Source organism: Chroicocephalus ridibundus, chromosome 1 (genome assembly GCF_963924245.1).
Source record: "Chroicocephalus ridibundus chromosome 1, bChrRid1.1, whole genome shotgun sequence".
Classification (NCBI taxonomy): domain Eukaryota; kingdom Metazoa; phylum Chordata; class Aves; order Charadriiformes; family Laridae; genus Chroicocephalus; species Chroicocephalus ridibundus.
Genome location: NC_086284.1, coordinates 39,355,175 through 39,367,438, shown reverse-complemented (window position 1 = coordinate 39,367,438; position 12,264 = coordinate 39,355,175). Strand labels below are relative to the sequence as shown.

Here is a 12,264-nt window from a genome sequence, read left to right as displayed (position 1 = left end):
AGGGATGCAGGAGACACAGAGCTAATTGAAGCAAAGCATTTTATTAATCTAGAGTGCTGTCTCCAGGCATGCCTGAAATCTAAATAATGATACTGAACTTCAAAGGCCTTATTCTCCATTCCTTATGCACTCGCTACCCTTATTTAAGTCAATGGGACTTCTAAGTACATAAAAACGCAGAATCATACCGTAAGCTCTAAGAATCAATTGGCAATAAATTCTTATACTCTTTGAAAACTAACAAAAAAAAAACCCAAAACCCAAACCACCTTTATTTGTTCAATTCTTTCCTGTCTATTAGTAGCATGAATAGTTTGAACATTGAGGTATGTGATTTTGACCCTCTGGAGAGCCATCTAAAAGCCTGAATCTCCTTTGAGAATTATTGTTTTCCAAGTGATTTATTCCGCTGATCTGTTCTGCTGTTGTTGGACACTGTGCATACATGGTACATCAAGGATTGCATAGAACCTGACTACAAAGTTGAGCAGCTTCTCAGGTGGGCTCCAGGATTTGGCTTGTGTGTTTTAAAACCCTTCTGTTCTTTCATCATCGTTGCATATTGAATTATGTTAATTTCATTAAATAAACATTAATTACTTGATGGTTTCATGGTGCTTTGAAGCTGTAAAGTATTCTGAAAGTGATCATTCTTAATTATAATATGTACTATTGTTATTTCATCACTATTTTTCAAAAGGCAAAGAACTGATTGTCCTCTTCCTTAAAGGAGTCCACTTACGCAGAGGCACAGGAGCCAGTTCTTCATCTGCCTCTTCAAGAGGTGCTCGTAAGGATGTCATTTGCTGAGACAGGGGACACATTGGGAAATACTGTTGCACCAAAAGCCCAGTTATTGTTACCTTCAGAACCACAAATCCATGGCTTTTCTCATTTTTGCTTTCCTCTAGCAATATCATCAAAATGGACATCCTAGGACTTGTGTCTCTCTGGACTTTGGAGAAATTGGTCTTATCCATTTTCATGTGTAATTGTATGTGTTAGGTAGGCTATAATGACTGAATATGCTATGGGAGAGACTACAGTATAAAGCTGCTAAGTGTCTTTCTCAATTGCATTTAAACATTAAAATTCACGTGAAATTTTTGGGGTTGATTTGAATTTTAAAATTTCCATGGCAGAATGTTTTCTAAACTTTTTCTGTTATTAAAGAAGTGTAGTTAGCCTGCTGATGTTGGCTTAAAACATTCACAATAATTGGCTGGTTGATATTTTTTAATGAGAAAAGTATTTCATGGAGAAATGGGAGTTCATCCAAATCAATAGAATTTGTGAGAAAATGTCTATTTTAATTAAATTGATTGGAACCCATGATCACAGCATACAGCAGGAGAAAGCTAGTCTCCAGCTTTATTTGCTTTGTTTTATAACTAAACCAAATTAAAACAAAATTGGTTTTGACATGAATTTATTTATTGGGTGTCCATGGCAAGGTGTTGGTAGCAGAGGACTGCAGGGGTGGAGAGGCCAGGGCTGCCCCATGCCAGACACAGCCGGTTCCAGCTGGTTTCATTGGACCCACTGCAGGGCACGGCTGAGCCCCGCAGCCAAGGTGGTGGTGCCTTGGGGAAAATATATGTAAGAAAGGGTAAAAAATGCTGCACAGCAGCTTTCTGAGAGGGGAGTGAGAAAAATGTGAGAGAAACAGCCCTGCAGACTCCAATGTCAGTGAAGAAGGAGGGGGAGGAGATGCCCCAGGCACTAGAGCAGGGGTTACCCTGGAGCCTGTGGAGAAGACCATGGTGAAGCAGATTGTTCCCCTGCAGCCCATGGAGGACCACAGTGGAGCAGATATTCACACTACAACCTGTGGAGGACCCCACTCCAGAGCAAATGGATGTGCCCTGGGAGGAAGCTGCAGCTGGTGGAGAGCCTGCACTAGAGCAGGGGAAAAGGACGAGAAGGAAGGAGCAGCGGAGAGGAGCTATTATGGACTGACCCCATTTCCCATCCTCCTGCACTGCTCTGCATGGGGAGGAGGTAGAGGAGTCGGGAACGAAGAAGAGAAGTTGAGCCTCAGAAGAAAGGGGGGGCTGAGGGAAGGGGTTTTTCGTTTAGTTTTTGTTTCTGACTATCCTCCTCTATTTTTAATTGGCCATACATTAAATTAATCTTCCCCAAGCTTAGTCTCTTTTGTTTGTGGCAGTAACCGGTGAGTGATCTCCCTGTTCTCATCTCGACCCATGAGCTTTTTCATCTTCTTTTCTCGCCCAGCCCACTGAGGAGAGGGACTGAGCAAGTGGCTGGGTGGGCACATGGCAGCCAGCCAAGGTCAACCCACCACAACGAAGCTTTGTCTAAAAAAATATTTGGGGACTTTTTACTGTGAAGTTTTCTGGAGAAATTTTCATGACTGCTAATCAAACCTGAGTTTTGGTCTTTACGCAGAGAAAATCTTTTCTTTAAATGTTGTCATAAAAGGTAAAAGCTAAATCAGCCTCTTTTTTTCTGAATGTTTTTTCCTCAGTGTTCTCTAAGCAGCTTGTTATGCACTTACCCATGCACCTGCACTTGGGGGGCTTAACTCTGGTTTCAGACTTCCTTCAAGGTAGAGGGCAGAGAATCACATCTCCAGTCTTCTAATTCCAATGGTCTTCCTAGACGCCACTTCAAAGTCTGAAAATTAAAGAAAATACCTTTTCCCTTTGCTCTCTGTCTTCAGAGATAAAACAGCAGCTATTATTTCGGCAGTCTGACTCTCCTTACTGTAAAACATCCTGGAAAGATATTGGAAACTACTTCGTTACCAAATGCTCTTCTCTGCGTAGTTTTTCTCAAGGGAGATGAAAAAAGTAACAATAAGAGCTGCTAAAGCTAAGTTTCTGACATATTTCTGTAAGTAAAATTCTAAGATTAGTAGAGCAGTATTTGTAAGCCAGAAAGGGGATGTGGAAGGAGAAACTACAGGAACCCTACCAAACTGGTTATATTGTTTTACTAATGCAATTCACATTGGTATGTTTGATGCTTTTCAGGTACAACCTGACAAGCCATTCTTAAGTAATAATGAATACAATTTGCACACATAAATAACCCCATGAAACTAACAAGTGTGAATGTAGCTAGACACATGCTTAGGTCTCTGCTCCAACTGAAGCTTATTTAATAAACAAAGACATCTCTTCTTTATCCAAAGGTAATTTCACCACCACTAATGGGCACTTATTGTTATCAGGTCGAGGAAAAATGGGAAGGAGGAAGGGAGCAAATGTGGCCAGCAGGTCAAGGGAAGTAATTTTGCCCTTCACTCTGGTGAGACCTCACCTGGAGTATACTGCATTCAACTCTGGAGCTCTCAGCACAGGAAAGACATGGACCTGTTGGAGCGGGTCCAGAGGAGGGCCATGAAAATGATTGGAGGGCTGGAGCACCTCTCCTATGAGGACAGGCTGAGATAGTTGGGGTTGTTTAGACTGGAGAAGAGAAGGCTGCAGGGAGACCTTATTATGGCCTTTCAGTACCTAAAGGGGGCCTACAGGAAAGATGGGGACAGACTTTTTAGTAGGGCTTGTAGCAATACGACAAGGGGTAATGGTTTTAAACTAAAAGAGGGGAGATTTAGACTAGATACAAGGAAGAATTTTTTTACAATGAGAGTGGTGAAACACTGGAACAGGTTGCTCAGAGAGGTGGTAGATACCTCATCCCTGGAAACATTTAAGGTCAGGTTAGACGGGGCTCTGAGCAACCTGATCTAGTGGGAGATGTCCCTGATCATTGCAGGGGGGTTTATACTAAATGACCTTTAAATGTCCCTTCCAACCCAAACTATTCTATGATTCTATGATTCTAGCAAATGATCATTACAGGATAATCAACAGAGAAGACAGAAGGAGTACCAGCAGGAGTGAGATGGAGCTAATGTCACACATGGAAGCGGCCAGTGCATCCAAAACATTTTGGCAACACTGATGTATACCCAGGCAGTGGGAAGATTACAGTACTGAGAGAAGTTCTTATGAGAGTCAAGTGGAGACAACAGCATGCTGGGAAAGAAGCTCCATCAGGGAAAAGTTGCCTGTGGTAGGAGAAATGCACGAGCATGTACTGAAGACATGTAGTTAGGGTCAGCAGCGAGATTTTTTTGAAAAGGTGTTTGGAGTTCTTGTGCAGTAATGGGACACCAAAATTGAGGGCAAGGCTGCTGAGGTATGGTGCTGGGCGATAAGGTGGTGTGAGGTTTTCACCAGGCTGGAAAATTCTTGTGACATCTTTCAGAGACAGTGAGAATTTGAAATATATTCAATGCTGTTATTGGGCTGAAAGATACACTGCAGAAAAAAAAAATATAAAAATAATCAGCATATAACACTGTTCCATTCCATTGAAATTCCTCTGGTTTTGCTAATGTTTGCTTAATGTGTACTAGCACAGTAGATGCATTGTAGAGCAACCATTACTTCAATTATGAGACATAATAGAAAGCCACTAAAAGATTTTTTAATGATATTTTTATGTTATGTTTTTATATAAAGAAGTAATGCTTTTACAGTTATTTTTTGCACATCAGACTAAATTACAATAAGAAGATAACTAATTAAAGTGGGCTGATGGTCTGTTGATTTTGCCATGCATTTTTCTATTAGTCTTCCTCATTGAGTTCTGGCCTAGATCTTTTCTTTCACAGATTACCAGTTGCAAACAGTGGTCTACTAGATAGCAAAAAGGAAGAGGAGATTTAGATATATTCAGCGATATGTAGGTGCCTTGGTCCATATTGACAATACTTTAAATCCTGGCAAAACTGCTTCTCGGGTTCTTTGAGTAGCTGGAGATGTGTATACTCTGGCTGTCTAGCGCTGAACATATTGATGCTGAGGTTGGGACTGAACTTGCTTCTGACTGTGGTTTTGATCCAAAAGCAAGAATTTTCTCATGCAAAATCCTTTTAGAGTCTCAGTCAAGAGGAGAGAAAATGACAGTATACCCTAGTACCAGCCTGGGTAAATTGACACTTATATTCTGGTATTCTCTAGTTATTCTCCAATTAGTGCTAAATATGAGATACAGACACTGTGTCTGGAACTGTCTGGGACTCTCAATCCACAGTCGAACATCCTAGACACTTGGATACAGGGCCATAGCCTGGTCCAAAAATATTTTGTCCTTTACAATATATGGAAAAATGAAGAATATGTCTTTTCAGAAAGTGTATTAAAGATTTAGTATTAGAAAATTTTGTTCTGTTTTCCTCTGTTCTAGCTTCTGAGCTTGTATTTAGTTTAATATTCAGGTTTTGTGTCACTTCTTTTTTTAATTAATTCCGAGTTACAGAAAATTCCTGAGATGAAGACTGCTGTAGAAAACATTTATTTATGCATTTTCCCAACTCAGACCCTGAGATAGAGGAGCTCTGTCTTTTTCTAGAACATGTTGAGACAGTATATAAACCAAAGAGAAATTGAAACTCTGGAGCTGCTATAAGCCATTCTAATGGTTCACTCAGTCAGGTTCCTTAATCTTTTCACAGGAAATAAGTAGCGCTTTTTAGTGAGATAAAATTATAATAGCTTGATCTTTTCAGAGGCAGACTAAATTTACTAGACTAACTAGCAACAAACACTTGAGTTTAAATTATTGGGATTTCTACAACTAGAGGTAATGGCAAGATGATAGTTGAACATGAGAATTTATGAGATATGTTTGAAGTCTACACATAAACACTGTGCACTGACAAATACTATCACTAAACAGAAACTACACAAATGACAAAGTACTCGTTAAAGAGTAGTGTTTCAATTATTTTCTTTTGTGATACAAAGTATAAAAAATTACCATTAAATTATTAATATTTCAGCTTGCTTAAATGTCTTTCTTACTTATTATTAGAACTGTTATGAAAAGGAATTCTAGATGATAAAAACATTTGTCCTGTTTTTGTAAGGAATTCTTAATTTAAAACATCTTTTAATTCTAACTAGTTTTGAAGTAACACAAGTCTACTAAAAAAATCTGTCTGGGATTTGAAGTCTTCTTTGTTAAGTTTTGTCACATCAGTGTTAAACATCGGACTTTTTCTTGTACCTTTTAGTATTTTTTCCTTTACAAGCCACAAAATTTATTGATGATCATCTGTAGTTGAAAAATATGAGCAGAAGCTTTTCCTTTCCTTTGGCCATACACATCATCTCACTGCACAGGAACTTTTCACCAACCCATTTTCTAAGGGAAACTGTATGACTCTATAGATGATTCCATATGGCTTTTTGTCATGTATTGCTCTTAAGTGTTGAACTATTTTTTTTATATAATGAAGTCTTTCCCACATCTACCATTACATTGTTTGAATTAATTTCTTCTATTCCTTTTCCATTCTGTTTTGTATCAGCTCTTCATATTTCCTGATTAATTTTCTGCTTTTACTCTTTCACCTGATTTGCCTTATTCCTCCCACCTCTCATCAGAAAAGACAAGACTACAGTTTTAGTAATGTCAGCATTTATGTCTGTGTGTAAGTGTTACTATTTATTGTGTCTGCAGCTGGAAGATAATCTTCATTAAACTTCCCATTCTAAACTCGCTAAACTTTCTGATACATTGAGGAGTGTAATTTTTCATGAATAGTGGTTAAACCACCATATCATGTTATGTATGAGGTCCTATATATTACCTAACACAATCAAGCTTTTATTGCAAATGTAGAACAAGTAACTTTTCAAAAGCACTTGGCATTACTGACAAGTCATAACATAATCTAAATGTGCTCATGTGAATTTTCCCATGAAACATAGGTTCAAATTGGTGTTGAGAATGACTGTGTATTAAGACATCAATTACTGCGAATTTTATATTTCTTAGTAATTAAGTGTTGTGTGGCATAGGTTTTCTCTGTAGGCAAAGTTTGTATAGGACGATTTAATTTCTATTGCCACACAAACATAGAATATGTACTTTCAATTATAATCCTTGTGAATAATCCACTATCTGAATTTAATGCAGTGGAAAACCAGTCATCTGAGCTATATAAGGTAAAGAAAATAGTAAATAGGGATGATTCTTTTAATTTACCTTTACATCTGTATTAAGTAGACACCTATAACTGAGCTATTTGCATAGGCTTCTTTTATTATTAGTGGGAACAGGCAGTCAGTCTGTGATTCATATAAACCTAAAGTAGATGTCTACAATTGGTCACATAAATTCCATCCTCTACTGCCTATTGATCTCCATTGGATATAAAAGAATTTGAAAGTGACTAGTAAATATGCAGGTGTTTTGTACGTGAGAAATCTCCTGACCACTTAGGTAAATGTTGTGGTATAAATATATTATGTTCCTGAATTTTTTATTGCTAATTATTTTAAGCTATTGCAATACTTTTATTCTGTGCAAAAAGTATATCTATTGTACTGTGCAGTTCAAAGGCTACATGGCAGAACTATTTGGTCTTTCCTTTAAAATGGTTATTTTTATAGCTCTATCATGTTAGTTGTGAAAATATATTAGTTTAAACTTTTCATAGTTTGCATTATTTTGTTTAACAAAACACAAGCTATAAGAATAAAATATTTTTGTAACATAAAAAAAACTTTTGGCAATTTGGAAAATTACTAGAAAAAATATTTTGGATATCATTTATTTTCAACAGAGATTGCAACAGTATGAAATCTGTTTATTAACGATCATCTAGAAAAAGAACAAACTCACCTTGAAAGCATAGAAACAAAATGAAAAATATGATTTTTATGAAGTTTTCTGGCATATCACAATACATTTTCTTTTTCAGTAGCCTGCTGTCATCACTGTCTTTTTAAGACTTTGTTTTGTTTAGAATCCCATTTGCTTTTTTTTGCTCTATGGCTCTCTTTATCCTTGTTTCCCAACTTCTCTAAGTTTCACTGAATTGCAGAATCAGAGTGAACAAAAAAGAATTACACTGTTCTGTCTCAGCTGGGACAGTATCTGCAGCTGGCATACAAACATGAGAGCAAAGCTTCTAAAGAGAAATTTTTTCTGTTTCCTTTATAAATAACAAGTAAGCTCACCAGTGGAACTAAAGTCCTGAAGAGGAAAGTACAAGTTTTACCCAGCCTCATTCAATTGCAATACACTTTTCAGTACCTTGCTATTATATTTGTGCCAATATCTTAAGCCATAAATCTTGACTGCAGCTGTTATTTAAATGCAAATCCTTCAATAGGAAATTAATATAAAATTATGTAAAAGAAGGAAGTGACGATAACTGTACAAAATTAACAGAATTCTAACTAAAGACTTTTTTTCTCTAAAAACCTTTTTCTTTAACAGACTTTCAGATTTCCAAGTGGGAAAAAAAATCAGCCTTAGGTATTTGTTTGACATCAGTGAAATTAATTGAGGGTATTTAATTAGAGAAACTTCTCTAATGCCAAGAAAGATTCTAATAATCATATTTGTTGTTTGTGAAGAAAAATTAAGGTATGATTTTTAAGCACATATTTCAGTGCTCCTTGATAGTTATTAACCAAGTACAGTCAGAAAATATCTGGCAAATGAGTACTTAAAGTAGATTAAATAAAACATGAAATACACATATTAATGAGGGAGAAGGGGTTTTAACTTTCCTTGTTGCAGTGTTTTTTGTTACCAGGCTACCCTGGTAACCCTTCCAGCGCTGATAAAACAAGCAAGGTAAAGCAAGTAGCAAAGGCCTCAATATAAAACAGTAACTTCAACTGCAGTTATGAAACAATATAAATGTTTTCTATTATTTTTGCTGCACAGATCCATGTTTTCTTGTTACGATGGCTGTTTTCTTGTTCAGAATGACTGATCAGAGAAGAATTTATCAAAAATATTAGGCCATATCTAATCTCAATTAAGTTAACAATAAAAAAGGCACTAATTTTATTGTAAGTCTGTGCAGGCACCAAACCCAATATGATCTCAGAACATAGGATTATATGTATTGAACTATATCACACATACTTCAAAATTATGAACAAATCATGGTGATTTATTTAAATAAAAGTTTAGTTGTATTTTGGTTTTGTCCTTTCCTTTACATTTTAATTTATCTTTCGATATTTTCACATCTACCCAGTCTTTAATCTTCAAAATGCCAAAACCAAAAAGTCATATTTAGGCACAGAAATAACACTGGTTGTGAATCTGTATTCATTGCTGCACACGGAAAATATTTTTATTAACATTACTCTTCTAATTCGGAAAAGTGTTGTTTGGGTTTTTTTATAATTTATTATTGAAGGATTTCTTAGTTGTTGTCTTTCACAGATTTCCTGATTGATGCATAAATTCAACTATTTTTCTAATGGAGATTTAAAAAACTAAGATCTGAAAAATTTGTTTGGACCAATGGCACTTCCTGCTGAACAATTTTTCCTTAATTATGTTTCATTGTTTTCCTCCCAGTGTATCTATGTATGTTAGCAGTCTGGCTGAATTAAATGGATCGTTCATGCAGATATGCAGCAGAGTTTGTCCTTGAAATAGAATCTTAGATCACAACATTGCTGATGACCTACAGATAGAAAAAAGGCATGGCGTGTTGGGGTGAAAAGAAAGAGGAAAGAGGAAAGGTGAAGTGAAGTGAAGCTAAATGAAGTGAAGAGAGAAGAGGACGTCCTTCATAGTTGTATGAACTTTACAGGTACAGTCATAGAAACCAGTGTTTTCCTTAAATGTGTGATTACATTGAACTGTTACATTAATATTTAACTTTTTTTATTTTTTTATTTTTTTTTTAGCTATACATTCCACATTCTTTGTTTTCTAGCACTCTTTGAGAATGGAGCAAAGGGACTACATTTAAACCAGCTATAATTCCACTTAAGACAGAAAATAACCTCCAGACGAGTTCATTTTAGAAAATTTTCATTGATGACAATTGAGCAGAACCACAGAAAGAATAACATTTCTCCCATATTAATGGAAACGCCTCAACAGATATATTGCTTACTTTCATCCTGGAGAGGACCTTTACTTTTCAGGACCCGGCCCTTACACTATCATTTGCACATCACATTTTACTGAGAGTGCAAATATTATCACCCTGTAAGGTTACTTGCATTTGCATGCCCATGCTGTATTGTAAAGTGACATTTAGCAGCATTTACTTTTTTGGCTGCCATTTCCTCATCTTGCATAATACATTTTTCTTACATTAGAAGCTGAGGCACAGGAAAATTTTAAAGTTTGAGTGCACCTGTGGGATGACAGTGTGATAGACATCTGTGAAATAAATGCAGACTTATGATGAGAAGGTTCAGCTGCAACCCCTTAATATGACATTTTATAATATGGCAGGCTTGAATGGTAGAATGTTGAACAATCACAGAAAAACATTACATCATGTAAAACTGTAGTACAAGGGGAAAAATGACAACAGTGTGCAAAGCTGCAGCTTATCCTGCTTGCCATATGGTATGTCACTCACTGTAATAACACTTACATTCCTTCAATAAGTGCCCTTAAATATCAGGGAGTGAATAAGGCAGTACACAGATTGCAAAAGGAATTTGTAATCATATACATTATGAACTTTGTACTTTCAGGAATCATTCTACCCTTATATTAACAGAATACTCTTTAAAAATGCCTTTACGTTAGAACATTCCCAGGGCTAGATAATTTAAAATCTACTTGTGCAAATGGTTAAAAGCAAGTCTTCCTTAGTAAACGTAAAACAAAAAAAACCCAAACACCTCAAACTGTGAACAAATAACTGCTGTAATTTCTCTCCCCCTCTGCTTTCTTGTTACTGTGTCTTTCACATAAATACAGTTTCATATATTTATGTATTTTTCAGTGTATTCTGTTCTAAGTGATCCTTAGATCCGCCTAAGTGATCCTAAAATGTAGAAAGCATTCAACGCAAGTTTCACGATGCAGTTTTGAAATAAAAAAAACCAAGTACTTTGTCATATCACGCCTGGAATTAAATTGTGGAACTCATTGCCACAAGATGTTGCAGAAGCCAAAAGTGTAATTAGATTCTTAAAAGGACTGAGGACAGGGCCCATCTTCTCTATTGAACACAGAAGTCTGGAGCCTTCATCTCAGGAAGTCCCTCAGACTGTTACTGCTGCAAGACCATGCCAGGAGAAAGGATCACTTTCGGCAGGCCTGTTCTCCATACTCATGTCTATTGAAGGAAGGATGGTGGGACAGATGAATCCTTGTCCTGATTCTATCTGCTGTTTTATGGAAGTATTTACACTGGACTGAATTCGGATCCAGCAATGAGTTAACAATTTTCTGTCTCTTTTACTGGATACTGAAACACGGAGAAACAAGAAAACAAAACGCGTTTACTAAGTTTGGGTTTCTCCTCTCCTCTCCTTCTCTTCTCCTTCTCTTCTCCTTCTCTTCTCCTTCTCTTCTCCTCTCCTCCCCTCCCCTCCCCTCCCCTCCCCTCCCCTTCCCTTCCCTGAAAAATATAAAAGCAAGCTGAGTGTGAGACAAGCATGAATCGTTATGTTATTTATTCTTCTTAGAATGGGTGAGATTTTAGATATAAGCAAGTCGCTTTCTATTCTGATGGGCTATAAGGGACAAATTCAGTCCTTTATTCATTATGTGAACAAAAGATTATTTTGACATTGTTTTCTGATTTTAATATCTTCTTCATATATCCTGCAGTTCATCTGTGTGCTGACACCATCCCTGTCCTATGGGATCATGAACAGATGACTAGAAGTTAAATATACTTTTTTACCATTTGCAGTTTCTAAGATTTTCTTCTCTGACAGGAAAGTAAGTATTTTTCCATCGGTTACTTTGTGAGAAATCAACCCTTCTCCTAATTTTATTGGTAGTGTTTCTGGCTGTAAACCATTACTTAAGCAAAAATCTGACTGGTTTATCTGTAAAATTCTTTAGCGCCTTTGTGATATAGCTGGTGTGGCAAATCAGTTAAAATGTACCACTAAGAAAAATCCTGCAGTGACAGAGAAAAATATGACTTGACTATACAAGTTTCTTCTATTTCTAATTTCTACAGAATAACCATTCTCTTGGAGTCACTTAAGGAAGCAAAAGTGAGTTGAGCTTAGGATCTGAGAACATATGAGGTCTTACAGGGTAGAGATGCGTTCAACACACATGCCATCACTTTTGAGGTGGTTCCTATAGCCTATATTTTTTTTTTTAACTTTCCAAGCTAGTGGAGTATACACCAATAAAAAATAGATCTCGCTGTGGGAGATTTGGTAAGACTTCCTTGTTATTTTTCCAACAACTTTGACCTTATGCACATGAGTCAGGACATTGTTTTTCTGCTGACAGACATCCAATTCTTTATGA

The 12,264-nt window shown here is 36.6% G+C and overlaps 1 long non-coding RNA gene across 2 annotated transcripts in view; it reads left to right on the top strand.

Moving 5' to 3' along the window:
• The window catches only part of LOC134519356 (uncharacterized), a 58,331-nt gene that overhangs the window by 23,732 nt on the left and 22,335 nt on the right, over positions 1-12,264 (top strand). The window contains exons 1-3 of one of the 2 annotated variants that reach the window (XR_010072204.1): positions 3,914-4,044; positions 9,373-9,610; positions 11,602-11,715. This is a non-coding gene — a long non-coding RNA (uncharacterized LOC134519356). Of the gene's footprint in view, positions 1-3,913; positions 4,045-9,372; positions 9,611-11,601; positions 11,716-12,264 lie in introns of those variants that run through there. The other variant, XR_010072197.1, reaches the window with a different exon arrangement.